The sequence below is a fragment of the Mobula birostris genome, chromosome 6, assembly GCF_030028105.1.
Source record: "Mobula birostris isolate sMobBir1 chromosome 6, sMobBir1.hap1, whole genome shotgun sequence".
Lineage (NCBI taxonomy): Eukaryota > Metazoa > Chordata > Chondrichthyes > Myliobatiformes > Myliobatidae > Mobula > Mobula birostris.
The window spans coordinates 76,568,150-76,584,276 of NC_092375.1; positions in this window are offsets into that span (position 1 = coordinate 76,568,150).

The window sequence follows — 16,127 nt, forward strand, 5'->3', positions numbered from 1 at the left end:
TCTTTCAGAAGTCTTCATTATGACCCAAGTGAGTGCAACTGGCCTGTAGCCACAGAGTCCAGATATCTTTGAATTGTTGGGGACTGGAATAATAACAGATTTCTTGAAACATGTTGGAACCGTGCATAGTTTATGAGACTGATTGACAATGTCTGTGAAGACTATAGACAGCTGGTTAACATGATATCTAAGAATACCAGGGGTTACAGAATTAGGACGATAACAAAGAATCTAGGATCATAACTAAATAGTCTGCAAGTGAAAAGTTTGCCATTATATGTGGAACTTGTCTTAAGTGTTGGACAAAGGCCCACATGTATATCAAGAGTATTGAGTGCACACACAGACAAATGGAACTGGTGGATATCCCCTGGAAAGCCTCTGCCAAGGAGAATCCACCATTTACAATGGTACTATTGCCACCTCACCATATATCTCTGGCAACAATTTGAAGCTTATTGAAAATGTTGTCATTGTTTTCCCTGAGATAGGCATTGGAACACGAATCAATAGGAGTCCCTATTTCTATTTACCTGATTTTGTCCTGGCAATGACTCGCCTTGTGCTGACTTTCACAGTCATGCATTGTTAGATTTAGTCTTCCTACCCCAGTACCCTCCAGATCAGAATCCCCCCATCCACTGTCCACAAACGCAAGGTCATCTGGAACTTGCCACTTGTTCCTTACCTCGCACCAAGTTCCACTTGCCTTTAGTCATCCTCTGCACCTACTGACAGTGTTGTCTCTAAACTTAGCAATACCCCACCACAACTTGTACTCAATATAGCACCTTTTTACATCACACAAACATCTCAAATCGAACTTCATTAAATCAAAAGCCATCATTCTCATCCCTGCTTTCCAGTCCCACACTGGGATTTATATGCCTGCCCTCTTCGGCTTCAGATCCTCAGGAATTCCTGGAATCTTCAAAACTTGCCTCTTGTTGATTCCTGAATATCATTGTACAATCATTGGAAGATGTATCTTTGGCTGCCAAGCTTCTCCCTTTCTCTTGCTTTAAGGTGTTTGTTCATACCTATTACTTTACCCAAAATTTTGATCAGCTGTCTTAACATCTCATTAGCTTGGTGATTATGTCAGGTTCTATGTGATGCCACTTCTATGAGGTGCCTTTGAGGCATTTTATCTTGTATGTATTTATATAAATGCATGGCTTTGCTGTAGTTTAGTGTATGTGTGTGTGTGTGTGTGTGTGTGTGTGTGTGTGTGTGTGTGTGTGTGTGTGTGTATTCGTTCAGTTGGGAACACTCATATTTACCGAGTCAATCTTTTGAACTTAACAGGTGTGCAATTTAACACACTGTTCAGGTTTGATATCACATACTTTGTTGACTGGGGACAGTGTTGAGCCGAGGGAGTTGAGAGGTGGACAGGGAAATTATAAACCTATTGCAAGCAGAAAACCCTACATTTTTATTTGTGTTTATAAGTGATCTTACATTTCCACCCTCTTACACCTTCCAGCACCATTATTTGGTAAGAGTACACGCTTCTGATCTACTCTCTGGGCACTGCCAGTACTGCTCTGTAGACCAAACTCATACAACAAATCATCTAGGCATTTACATTCTGTATAGGTTCAGCAGCCAACCCTCACCGAGGGAAGGTTCTTGGCTACTGCAATGCTCTTGTACCAGTTGTACAGCAAGCAATGAAAGTCTAGAAGACAGTTCATTTTTTTGAAGTTGTGGCATACACCAAATATCAAAGCTATTCTGTCTAACCTTGTACGTCTTCTTTGCCTTGGTGAACAGATAGATAATGGGCAGGGCTAGCTGCATCCTTCCTCTGAATATCCATAGACATGGATGTGTGATGCTTGATGTGACACACAGATGACTGCAAAATTTTAATAACAATTCTACTTTTTAAGGGATGTCACAACTTTTCCATTTGAGGGCAGTGTTATCAAGATAAACTGAGGAAAGAGCTGTTTAAATCATTTTACTTACACAATGCTTAACAGCATGAGAACATACTTACAGAGATACAGCTGATCTCTGTTATCTACCCGCTGATAATATTGTGAAACTGGTGTTGGGAGATCACCAGTATGACACATACGTCCATGAACACAACAATAATCTTACATCACCTTTCAGATCTTTAACACTGACTGGGATCAAGAAATGCCTTTAGGTTTACTGTCCAAATTACTCTTTTACATGATTATTTCTTATTGTAGTTTTAAGCAGTTAAATTTTCATTCAGGTAAGTAAGTGCACTTTCAAACTGAATTGTTTAACCAGTGGATTCCATGAAGAAGAGAGGTATTTGTTTTCCATCTACAAATTTTTCAACTTGCTTTGTGTTACATGAAATCCCAGTGAAAGCTAACTCAACTGGTTTTGCTTATGTGTGTGACTAAGCCCAAAAATTGAAAATTCACAGCCATTTCCAGGTTCAATTATCTTCATGTGAAGAGATCATATTCGTGGTTCACTTACTTCAGTAATGCATTTTTTTTGTTGGGGGATATTATGCAGTGGAAAATGTTTGCTAATATCTTGCTGTGTGTTTCTGATTAATATTGCAGAAACTCAATCATTCCCTCACGCAGTAATAGACAACATTAAAAGTACTCAGTCTAACAGGAGTGATTGTGGGTTTAGAAATGAGTCACAATTTAGTTGCTCTCCATTTGGTGTTAAACTGCTGATACCACAACTACCTTTTGAACATGATGATGCATTTGGGTTATAGCTACAGCATTTGGGGACATTGTGTATCAACATCTGCCTGATAAGTAAACATTAATTACTAGATTAAAAGATAAACATGCAAATATTATACTCATCTTTGACTGGTTCAGTGCAGAGTATGAACTTAAAATTGGGATAATTATGAAGAAACAGCTAATAACATCGCAAAGAATTTGAAGGAGATAAAGGAAATTCCACATAGAACAGATGAGACCAGAAAATTATATGAAATACCATACCAGTCCAATGCATGACTTCACTTTATTTAAAGTTGTAACTAGAGGATATTAGAGAAATAGGTAGTCCTTTTTGGTGCAGAATGTGAAAGAATTATCTCTATTGAAACAAAAAGAATCGTGATAGTTATTTAGCACTCCAATTTCATATTCAACTCATGATTTCCTTTTCCCAAGCCTAGCATCAGTGGAAAGTTTTGTTTGAACAATTTTCTTGCCCTCACTATCTATGATGGCATACATAGAGAAAGGCTATTGTCTTAGGTGCAAAAATCCTGAGCAAAAGGTTAGAGATATGCTCCAGAGGTATTGACAGAAAATAGTCTTTCACAAAAAAATACAGTGGAAGCCAGAACTCTGAAACACTTTCCTTCCCAAACTCACTACACCACAAACTCTACTTTCAGCCCATGTCTGCCTTCCATCCACAAACACACACACGGACACGCATGCCCGCAACTGTGCACACACAAAAGCATCTGTGCAATTAATGCGATCAGTCAACTGAAAATTTTGTTATGACATGGAAGGTGGTCATTCAGCTCACTGAATCATCCCCATTCGCCTAATTATATCCCTCTAATGTATTTTTCTCACCATTAAGACCCATCTGATATTCCCACCAACCACCTACATGAGGGGTAATTTATACCTCCAATTAACCTATCAGACTTTGGGATGTGGATGGAAGCCAAAACACTCAAGGGAAACCCACACCATTGCAGGAAAAGTGTACAAATTCAACACAGACAGAATGGAAGTATGGATGCTGGAGATGTGAACCATCTGCACTATCTGCTTCTCCATTGTGTTTCCTCACGGAGATGGATAGGTAAGGACATTAATTATTATGAAGTTAAGGTATGTTTGCCAGGGTTAAGATGAAAAGCAGGCATAATTTAAATGAATAGCACAACAGTCTGAATGACCTATGTTTCTATAATCTAAATATTGACACATTTCTTGATGAAAGCGACTAACTAGCAAACTAAGATGGATGTTATTTTGTAGAAATATTCACTCTAAGGCTATTGAATTGATCAAAGACACACTTAGGATTCCGCATCCTGTTACTAAAATTTTATATGATCTATTGCAACCTGCCTTTGATTTAGAGTATTTCTCTCCCTAATTTTATTACTTGTGTTTAAACAGCAATAGAGTAAGAGAGAGTGAGAGAGAGGTGAAGGAAAGCTTGACTTGATATTCCCAGCATTGCTTTGGTGCTTACAGACTCAGTATAAGGGCAGTGCACTTATTAAATATTTCCGTATCAGGATTCACAGAAAAAACAATAATCACATCATTCAGTTCCTACCAGTTGTGGTAGAAACTGTAACAATATTTATGGGTATGAAATAGCTGAACAAAAAAAAAGCAAATGCAAAGAGTTTAACACAGACTGCTCCATGAAATATGGAAGTTCGAACGCTGCCACATCGAAAAAATCTGTAAAAATAACCAAACATTTTTCAGTGGTTTTGAGAATCAGGAGGCCTGCAACAGGACTTTCCAATCAGTGATAAAGATCTATTCATTGCTCATTTTAAAATTTTGTAAGTGCTTATCTTGATGTTAATTGTTCAAAATTTTGATTTTGATTTGTGATTTGTTCCTTACTGATGATTGACCACTTAGAATAACAAAAGCTCCAATTTGATGAAAAGACTTTTTCTCTGTTATTCTATCTTAATTATTTGGCCTTTTCCATATCCTCTTGCAATGACAACATAGGTCTTTTTACATCATAGCAAAGTCTTATCCAAACCTCATTATGTGTTTTTGTAAGTGGTATTTCCCCAGAGGTCCCTGGATGGTGACTAAGTTGAGCATGAATTTATTCTTCTCTTTCACTGAAGAAATCTGAGGCGAGAACCCATTTGATACGGCTCAGGCTAGCTGATCAACCCCTGTGACTTTCTGGCTAGATTATTACAGGTAAAAGGGCTAAAGTTTCTGAAGCCTGGCACTGCAGTGGCCAATTGATTATAGTCAGGAAGGATAGCTGGCATCTGGTTCCTGTCCATAAAATACCATGGGGAAGAAGTCAAGAAAAATATTTACCAGTATTTTTCCCTGCAGGGAGTACGTGGGTAAGATTAAATGCTGAACAATTCCCTTGTGACGAGAGACACACTGGTGGTTTTTGTGAGCTCACCTACAGAGCTCATGGCAACGCTCTGATAAGTGTTTCAATAGAGCCTAAGTTTCACCTCCAATGTAAATAAGAACCATGACTTTTCTTTTTTGTGTTAAACCAACATAGAACTTAAAGAAAAAGGACACCCTCAGTAACCAAAGATGAATTCAAAGTTCTTATATGACACTAAATTGGTACACAGGCTACCAATTGTTGAGGGGAAGTTTTGAGGGCTAATAATGGCTATGGTGTCTCTTTGGTTTTTGGAGTGAAGCTGACTAATCCTTCATTTCCTAATGGTACTGAATATTTGTTGGTTTCTATACTGGTCACCTAACCAACATTGCCAATTAGTGATCAAGTTGTCCACCTGTTCCATCAAATTGGTTTCATGCAAGTCTTCCTGCAGGTTTCGAGATTGTGACTAGAAACATAAGAGCGAATTGGAAACATGTTCTAGGATTAAGATTCCAATAATCCACACCTATTGAACCCAAGAGATGTATGTTTTTTGGTTGTTATCCTGAATTTTCTTTGGAAGCTTGTGAACTTTCCCATCCACAAGGGTGTGGAGGGACGGGTCACACTGTTCCTGTGGCTAGAATTTGTGCCGGATTTTAAACAAGACAAAGAAATCTAATGGATTCAAAATTCTCCATGAATCCTAGCTTGCTGTTTATCAAGATCTCACCACCCTGTTCCCACACCACCTCCACACCACCTCCAGAATTCCACTTACCAAGTGTAGGATGAAAGTAATTCATCATAAAATTCATCATAATTCATCATAAATGAATTCATCATAATTCATCATAAAATGCTACCCAACTGCAGCATCATCTTCTAGTTCTATTCAGTGGACTCATCCAGAAAACATGAACAGACCTTAACAATGGGCGCCACTCCAGAACTCTTACCCACGTCACACAGATTACATCATACTGACAAGATTCAAACAGTGACCATCATGCAAATATATGGCACAGCACTCACAGACATTCTTCCCTCTACCTTGTTTGACTGGCTGGCACAAATCCAATTTTGGCAACATCAAAACAGTGCAGAGTTACAAATATTATCCATCAGCAAGAGAAAGTGCTGACAGTGACTAGAGGAGCCTTGACTGCATCTGTGGTTGACAGTAGGTGTTGGAGCACTGAAGGTGATGGTATGAGCTTTCTACAACCAAAGAGTCAAGAGTCAAGATCCAAGATTATCAGAATCAGATTAAGATTCCAATAATCCACACCTATTGAACCCAAGAGATGTCATGAAATTTGTTGTTTTGCAGCAGTGGTACATTGCAATACATAATAATAAAAAAATATATAAACTACAATAAGAAATATATATAAAAATAAATTAAATTCTTAGGTAGTGCAACACGAGAGGGAAAGAAATGCTGAGGAAGTGTTCATGGATTCATTGTCTATTCAGGAATCTGATGACGGAGGGGAAGAAGCTGTTCCTGAAACATTGCTTGTGTGTCTTCCGGTTACTGTACCTCCTCTTTGAAGTAGCAATGAGAAGAGGCCATGTCCTGGGGGATAGGGGTCCTTAATGATGTGTGCAGCCTCTTTGAGACGTTGCCTTTTGAAGGTGTTTTTGATGCTGGGAAGGCTGGCACCCATGATGAAGCTGGCTGAGTTCATAACTTTCTGCATCCTTTTCTAATCCTCTCTATACCAGACAGTGATGCAACCAGTTAGAATGCTCCGCATGGTATCCCTGTAGAAATTTGCAAGTATCTTTGGTAAGATACCAAGTTTCTTCAGACTTCCAATGAAATATAACTGCTGTTCTGCCTTCTTCGTAATTGCATGAATATGTTGGGCCCAGAATAAATCTTCAGAGATATTGACAACCAAGAACTTGAAATTGCTTGAAGTTTACTTGTTATATGTACACTGAAACATACAGTGAAATGAATTGTTTGCATTAACAAAAAACACACCAGAGGGTGAGCAGGGGGCAGCCCACAAGTGTCACTACATAGTCAGGCACCAACATAGCTTGCCAATAATGCTCAGTATAACAACACAGAACACAACAAAACCAAACACAACAAGGAATAAAACCATAACATTAAAATAAGCCTCCGTTTCTCCCTCCCACCCACACACATGAACAGTCCTCTAACTCCAAGACAGGCCATTTTCTTTGGCCTCCAGCCCACAGTGGACTCAGACTCAAAGATGTTAGGTCTTTGACCATTCCAGCGGACTCAGAGATTTGCAGACTTGGGGCTCTGACCAATGGGCTTCAACTTCCGGGCTTCCGATTTGACTACAGGGCCTTGACCAATGGCATTGATGCCAGTACCCCCAGACAGCCAACTACTGGACTTCAATCTCTGGACTCACCAATGACGGGACTCTGAACAGGCCTCGAATTCCAGTCTCACAGATTCACAAACCCACGGGGTCATCGGACTTCATTCCTCCCACCCGCACTCCGAATTTTGGAACCTGTTGACAACTCACTGACCACAGGAAAAGGAGCACCAGCCCTCATCCACATTTGTCTTCCAGCTCAATAATCCAGCAGGACATCCTGGCCCACTCCACAGATGTCTCATGTCCATGTCACTGGCCGTTGAACATGGAATGGAATTTCAGACTCCGACCTGTCCTTAATTCCCCTGCATCACTGTCTGTAAACCCTAACCTGACTCCTCACTCCCCTCTGTGTCCCCAAAACCATTCTTACAAACCTAAAAAAACACTAAAAAACAACTAAAACTGAGCCAGGCCCTAAGCGAAGATCACAGCTCAGTGCATCTTGGATCTTATTCCTTTTCCTCCTCTCTTATTCCCCACTCTTTGATCTATAAATGAAGATGGCATGGACCCACACCTCTCTCTCCCCAGACTGTTTTGTGCCTTTTCCCTTCTAGGGAAGTGTCAGCTGGCCTTGCTCCTGTGCCAGTTGGCTCAGCAGTGTAACCTGCTCATTGGGATTGCAAGCAGATTTCCCAGAGCAAGGCTGAGATACAGGCCGAGTCAATTTCTCAGGTGGCGCATGATCAGGCAGAAGGTACAAGAGCCTCAGGACTCGCATCACCAGGATCAAGGACAATTACGACCCCTCAGCCATCAGACTCTTGAGTAAAAGAGGATAACTACACTCTTCTTCACTTACCCCATCATTGAAGTGTTCCCACAACCATTGATCTTACTTTCAAGGACTCTTTATCTCACTATCTCATGTTCTTGTTATTTATTGCTATTCATTTATATTTGAATTTAAATCATTCAATGCTTCCATTTAACCTCTGAGAATGTATACTGTATACAACCCAAAATTCTTACTCTCCGCAGGCATCCTCAAAACAGAAAAAAAGCCCCAAAGAATGAATAACACGAAAAAAAATGTAAGAAACTCAAAGCCCCCACCTCCTCCCGTGCACAAGCAGGATAAACCCTCCCCCTCCCCCCCATTTATTCTAACATAAAGCATCAGCATTCCCATCAACCACCATGCAAGCAACAGCAAGGTCCCCAAGGAGGCACTATGGTCTACAGTTCATCAAAAACTAACTGTTCATTCCAACATTTCAGCATCCCACAAGCTTTCTCTCTCACTATCAAGGGAGAGACATATATCACTCCTTCCACAGCAAGAGGGGAGACAAACAGTCGCTGTTTTGATATTACAGTCAATCTGAGGCGTTGATTTTATTTTGAGTACCCTGAGTCGAGAATCAGCAGCAAACACTCACTCAATGTCGAGAGAGAGAGTGGGAGACAGACAGAGAGATCAATTACTGAGTGCAGAGATCTCCAACAACCGCTCTCACTGTCTTTGATGTTCCGGCTCCCACTACATTTCAGTTTGCGACATCGCTGAGGATTCATGTCTGCAGGGCCGCTCAAGACCACACCTCGAATGCACCCAACTTCAGGCCAAACCTGGACGTATCAAAAAATGCGGCCAATCAGCGAGCTCCAGGAACAGGAACCTGTCTTTAGCTCCATCCCTCATTGCACAGTTTGTTGTCTTCTGCACTCTGGTTCATCTTTCACCGATTCTGTTTTAGTTACTATTCTATAGATTTTCTGAGTATGCCCACAAGAAAATGAATCTCAGAGTTACATATGTAACTTGATAATAAAATTTACTTGCTACGTACACAAAATCAGTCCTAATGAAGAGTCTCAGCCCGAAATGTTGATTGTACTCTTTTCCACAGATGCTGCCCAGCCTGCTGAATTCCTCCAGCATTTTGTGTGTGGTGCTGGATTTCCAGCGTCTGCAGACTTTCTCTTGCTTGTGATTGGAATAAAATTTGCTTTGAAATTTGAACTTCGGCTAAAAAGGAATCAGATAAGATATACTGGATATGAATAGGCTATAGGAGTGGCATATTGGCAAGTGTGCAAGGAAGCCTGCATGGAATGCTGGGAGCATGGATGAGTTCAGCATCAGTCTTCCACAGATCTGGTAGCCTGTCCACTCTGGGATAGAAGTATTGGCTAAGCCCATTTATAAATAGGTGGAGTCATTGGAAGGCTAGTATTGCTGCTTCTATTCCAGCATACCATTAACTATTAACATTGAAGATTCACACATCTGCTGTGCAAGTGGAGACTCAAGCAGCAGGGAAGTAGATTCTGCTATTCTCAGATGCCTTAGCCGGAGTTACAGCATTTCATTAATCTGCCCTTCTACAAGGACTTCTGAGGCTTTCAAGTGGCTAAAATAACAGCAGAACCACTCGGCAAATCCAGTAACACTGGTGGAAATAGAACAGAGTTAACACCAGGTAGAAACTGGGAAAGGGAGAAAAGTTAGTTTTAAGTTGCAGAGAGGGTGAGGGAGATGGATAGGACAGTGAGAATATTTCTGATGTGGTAGGGTGTTCCAGGTGATAGCATTTTGACAAAACCTTTTGGTTGATGGATTGATGAGTTAGGTCACAGATGGAGGAAATAAAGCAACAGGTAAAAAGCTATGATATGCAGGTTAGAGTTGTGAAATGCACCCACCAATTCATTAGAGAAAGAAAAAGTAAGTTAATATTATAACCTGCTGCAGAATCGGTCAATTCTGGCACAAGCAGAGAAAATGAGTTACCAGAACTGTCAAATTTGATCTTGAATCCCAAAGGATGCGCCCTAGCAGTAGATGAGGTGCTGTTCCTCAAGTTTAAGTTGGGTCCCATTGAAACAGCACAGGAAGCCACGCACAACACAATCAAAATGGGAGTGAGATAGAGAATTAAAGTGATGGGTAACGGAAAGATCAAGGTCAGCTCTGCAGACTGAAGAAAACTGCTCTGCAAAGCAGTCACCCAAGCAGTGTTTGGTTTCTCTGAGACTGTCTGGGTGACTGTGGCTCCATGAAGTGTGAATCTATTCCTCTCCCACAGGATGGGAACTTCCCTCGGGTATGTGAGAATGAGCAGTGATCTAATCAAAGCAATAAAATAATGCTCAAAGCATTCTTTAGGATAATGACATTTTTTTATTTGCTGGAGAAATCAAGAATAAAATGCAAAAGTTCTAAATTTAAAGTTATGCGTAACTTTTTACACAAAAGGGAAACTGAACAGCTCTGCTTTGCTTCCTAAAATGGTGTCTAATAGAACAAGTGCACAGAGAACAATAGTATCAAGGAATCAATGGTATCAAGGGATTGGTGCTAATAGTATATGGTTATGAAATCCTGTTAATCAAGAATGGAATATCCATCAATAGAGTCATAGAAAAGCACATCACAGAAACAGGCCCTTCAGCCTATCTATTCCTTGTTAAACCATTTAAACTTCTAGTCTCATCGACTTCTACCCGAATAATAACTCTCCATACTCCCGACATCCATGTATCTATCCAAACGTCTCTTAAGTATTGCAATTGAGCTCACATGTGCTACTTGCACTGGCAGCTTGTTCTACACTCACGGCTTCTGAGTGAAGAAGTTTTCCTCATGTTCCCCTTAAACTTTTCACCTTTCACCCTTAACCCATGAGCTGTTCCATAGTCACTCAGTGGAAAAAGCCTGTTTGAACTTACCCTATCTATAACCCACATAATTTTGTATTCTCTATTAAATCTCTTCTCAACCTTCTACATTCCTAGGAATAAAGTCCTAACCTCTTCAATTTTTCCATATAGCTCAGCTCCTCCAGTCCTGGCAACATCCTTGTAAATTTTTTCAACCTTATTTACATATTTCATATAGGTTGGTGACCATAACTGTACACAATACTCCAAACTAATGTATGAATGTATGAAATTGCTTTCTGATTATGTCACACAGTGTCAAACTAAAAAAAAATGTAATTTTATCTGTAGCCCCCATGGCCAACCTTAGGGTAGCTCGGCTCGCAGTCGTCTAGGGAAACAGCCCTCAGCCCCGCCAAACTGGGTAATTGTTTGTGTGGATGCTGTGTGATGTACCCCACCCCGCCCAAATAACAGACAATACACCAGATACGATTAAATGTTTTACAGTTTATCGGTATTACTGGAACTATATAATTAATAGAGAATAAAATATAGAAGGAAAATAAAAGGCACCACACTTATCAAAGTTCAATCTCTTCGTGCACAAACAGTTGGAGCTCAAGACCCTTCTTCTTCCCCCTGCGACACCTCGGACCACCTTGACCGGCCGTCTGGGACCGACAACGGTGGTCAACCAGACGCTCCACGTGAGTCCGTCTCCGTCTCCTCTCCTCGCCAAACACCCTGCTTGGGGTCCGACCCCGTTAGTGGACTCACCGCACCTGGTTCATCCTCTGTCTCTCTCTCTAAAACCCCGCGCATACAATATCTTACAGACACACCAAAAGCATAACAACTATCCCAATTGGTTCATAGCATCTTCTTATCAGTAACGTGATCCAAACAAACTGCTAGTAGGAGGACTTTCTCAACAGTTAACATAACAAAGAAGCCCTTTAAATTATAACATAACAAAGAAGCCATTTTAATTAGACTACGCAGTGACGTAAAAAAATCTTACATATTCATCTACTCAAAAGGTTCAAAAAGGTTCAAAGGTTCATTTATAATCAATGTATGTGTGCAGATATACAACTCTGAGATTCTTCTTCTTCAGATAGCCACGAAACAAAGAAAAAAACCATGGAAGTAAGTTCAAAGAGAAACAACAAATCCAGCCCCACATAAAAAAGAATGGCAGCATAATCTTCAACCATCCTCCCTGCAAACTCCCCTCCCCCTGCATAAAAATATAACTAGAACATTGGTACCAAAACCCCTCCCTTCTCCACCCAAAACGCAACCAGATCAGCCCCTGGAACCTCCTCTCCTGCACAAGAACTATCAAAAAAAGTAACAAGAACATCATCCTCCAAACCCCTCCCCCGCACAGAAACACAATAAGAACATTGGCCCCTAAATATCCCTCCTCCCACCATACAAAATATGATTAAGACTGCAATAAGAGCTATCTCCAACATCATGGAAAGACAGCTCGAGTGCACACCTACCTTCCACGCACAGCGATAGGCCACACAGGCTCCTGCTGCAACAGAAGGATTAGAAGGCAGGTAGCCAGCACTGAACACTGACTCGTCTTCTACATTCACTTTGATGCCTCTATCCGCGTTGCTTCAATTGGTGAAATGCAGCCAATGTGTTACCAAAGAATTTGAAAATTACTTGACCAAATAAGAAAAAATACCTCTGATTTTATTAAATTAGTACTTAAATTAAGTCTTTTCAGATCTTGACATAGGTGTGTCAAAAACCTAATGAAACACCTCAGGCATTTGATCTGCTTTCTGTTGTAAAACATGTGACTGAAGTCTAGGCTTTTTCCATGACTATTAAAAGCATCAAAAGTTATTGGGAGACGGCAGGAGAATGGGGTTGAGAGTGAAAATAAATCGGCTATGATCGAACGGCAATGTAAATTGAATGGGCCGAACGGCCTAATTCTGCTCCTTTGTCTCAGGTGTTACGGTCTTTTCTAGTTCACCATTTTCTTCCCTGTGTTGCAGCTTAAAGAGGGATGAAGGGTAAAATCCTCAAAGACTCCTAACTAAATTTTCATCAACAGCATGGAAATTGCTAGAACCCAAGTCCTGCTTCTTTTACCATTGGTTCAGATCTGGGAACATGTATTATTCTTTTTATTGCAGTTTCGGCAATGGAATATGCAGGTGAGAATGATAATTGCCCCAATTTACACTCCTAGCAGTTTCTATAACTGGGAGAACATATCAGGAATTGAGCTGACTTCAAAATCAAATACATGAATGCAACATTTATTTTATTGTCACTTTAATTCTTCTTCCCTCTCTCAATAACCTCTTTGTGTGTGCCTTCCTGCATTGTTTCAGCAGGGCCCAAATTAAACTTGAGTAGCAGCAATCGATGATCTATTGGACTTATTGCAGCCTTCTGGACTTAACATGGAATTCACCAATCTCCCTGGGCAATATTTACTCATTGTTTGTATTTCCACTCTTTAACTTAGTGGCTTTATTTAGTTTTTCTCTCTCTCCTCTACTGTCTCTCCTCTACTGCCCCAATGAGCCCAACCATCAGATCACCTCCACAACTTAGCCTGGCCTATCTATTCCTCTTGTCCTATCTACTCCTCTCCCTCTACAATTTAAAACAAATGTATTTTCCCTCTAACACAGATACTGTCTGACCTGTTGAATGTCTTCAACAATTCTTGCTTTAATGTTACATCTCCATGGTCCGCAGATTTAAAAAAAATTTCAGTAGTGTATTTATACTGATGTGAAGGATACAACAACTGTTCGCAGTTACAGTATATCTGCACTTGGAATCCAATGAAGCAGGAGCTTGTTACACAGAAACAAAAGAGAATTAAAGAACTAATTAAACAAATGCTTTCATGGTCTCAGAACATCCCGAAACATTTCCCACACAGTAAAATACTTCCGAAGTGCAGTCTCTGTCCTAAAATAAGAATTTTCAAAAAATACACAAATGGCAATAACCAGAAATTTAGCCATGGTGATATTAGCTGATAAATACTTCCCAAAACATTAGTGGTAACAATTTCAAACCAGTTCTGCAAAACCATTTTGTACGAAGATCATGGAGTTTGTCTTCTCATCCACCTGTGCTAGCCCTGTGTGAGAATGGCACCTGCCCACTAAGCCACAGTAGCAATAGAAATGTAGGAGCTGGTGTTGATTGACGCAGCTTCTACAGCAGAGTGTTGACTACTGCTGATGCAGCACAGGTCACAGCTAACTGACAACTATGGCATTGCTCATGCACCACTTCCTGAATGACGCACCCTAATGGATAAGAAGAAAGTACAGAACTCTTTCCGTACTGAAAACATATTATGTCAGCTCCAATATTCATGCTCACATCTTTGAAGCAGAACGTCAACCAAGAGCCTGCCAGTTCCCAGATACATTCGAGTTACTGACCCATGGCCAAGAAAGCATTGATTCAAGTTTAACAAAGGGTATTGTTGGTAGTGCTGAGCTGATTGGTGGTGGTGTTTCTCCCTGCAGTTACACTTGATAATGGCTCCAAGCCCCTTCAGTGGGACAGGTCAACAGCTAAGGGGAAAACATGAAATTATTGTCTCCCACAATCCATGTGAGCGGCATGTTGTTTTTCACATTTTGACATTTCTGTTTTCAGTGGTGAGGTGACACTTCGGTTAATGCATGCAACTCATCACCCAGAACTTACAGTTGACAGCACTGGAGATTACAAATTCTAGAAGGAAAGAGAAAGGAAGAGTAAGAGGAGATAAAAATAAAAGCCAGAACAGAGTATATTTGAGAAGGGAGGAGGTGATACAGCTTTATAAAACAATGGTTAGGCCAGAACTAGATTGCTGTTTACATTGGTAGTTGTTACACTATAGGAGGTGTATGATTGTAGTGGAGAAAGCATAGAGGAGAGTCACTGGGATATGTTCTGATACTGAGGAGAGGCTGAATAGGATAAATTAGTTTTCCTTGGAGTAGATTAAGGCATGATCTGCCAGCTGGTGCCAGAAAGTGGCGACTCTTTGTGTGCAGCTCTGAAGGCAATCATCATATAGTCCCATTTAAGACTACTACAGCTGAATTCCATAGTCAGAGCCACAGGTACTTCAGTAAGCCACATCATCTTAAATAGTTTAAGACTACTACAGCTGAATTCCATAGTCAGAGCCACAGGTACTTCAGTAAGCCACATCATCTTAAATAGTTTAAAAAGTTGGTGGACTGCAGATTCAGATCAAGAGTGCAGTTCCCCTTTAAGAAAAAGGAAACGCAGAAAGCCATGCTCTATGCGAGTAAGACTGAAACGCAGAGCCCTTAGACACCCACTCCTTACTATCCTGCTGACGAATGTACAGTCTCTGGAAAATAAAATTGAAGACCTCAGAACAAGATTGCAGTACCAAAGGGACATCAGGGACTGCTGTGTACTTTGCTTTATGGTTATGTGGCTCACCCCAACCATTTTGTACGGAGCACTGCAGCCCAAGAGCTTCACCATTGACAACAAAGACAGGATAGTTGAGTATCTTTAAGGTAGTGGAGACAGAGTATTCTTCATGATTAACTCATGGTGGTGCACAGATGTTGCAGTTCTGTCTCAATTCTGCTCACCTGATCTGGAACATCTAGTGGTCAAGTGTCATACATTTTAAGGTGGGGAGATTTCCACCATCATCCCCTGGTTAATGTCAGACAAGCACTGGAGGAACTGAGCACTATGATCAACAGCCACAAAACAACGCATGTTGATGTCTTCCCAATCATTGTGGGAGATTTCAATCAGGTGAGCTTGAGGAAGTCTCTGACAAACTACCACGACCATATCACCTGTAGACCCAGAGGAGCCAGCACACCTGATTACTGGAACAACACCATCAAGAATGCTTACTTTGCCATCCCATGCCCCCATGTTGGAAAGTCTGGTCACCTGGCCGTCCTTCTACTCCCGCTGTACAGGCAAAGACTAAAGACCGCAGTGCTCGCAGAGAGGACCAAGAAGCTATGGTCAAGGGAGGCTGAAGAGCACTTACAGGACTGCTTTGGATTAGTGAACTGGACA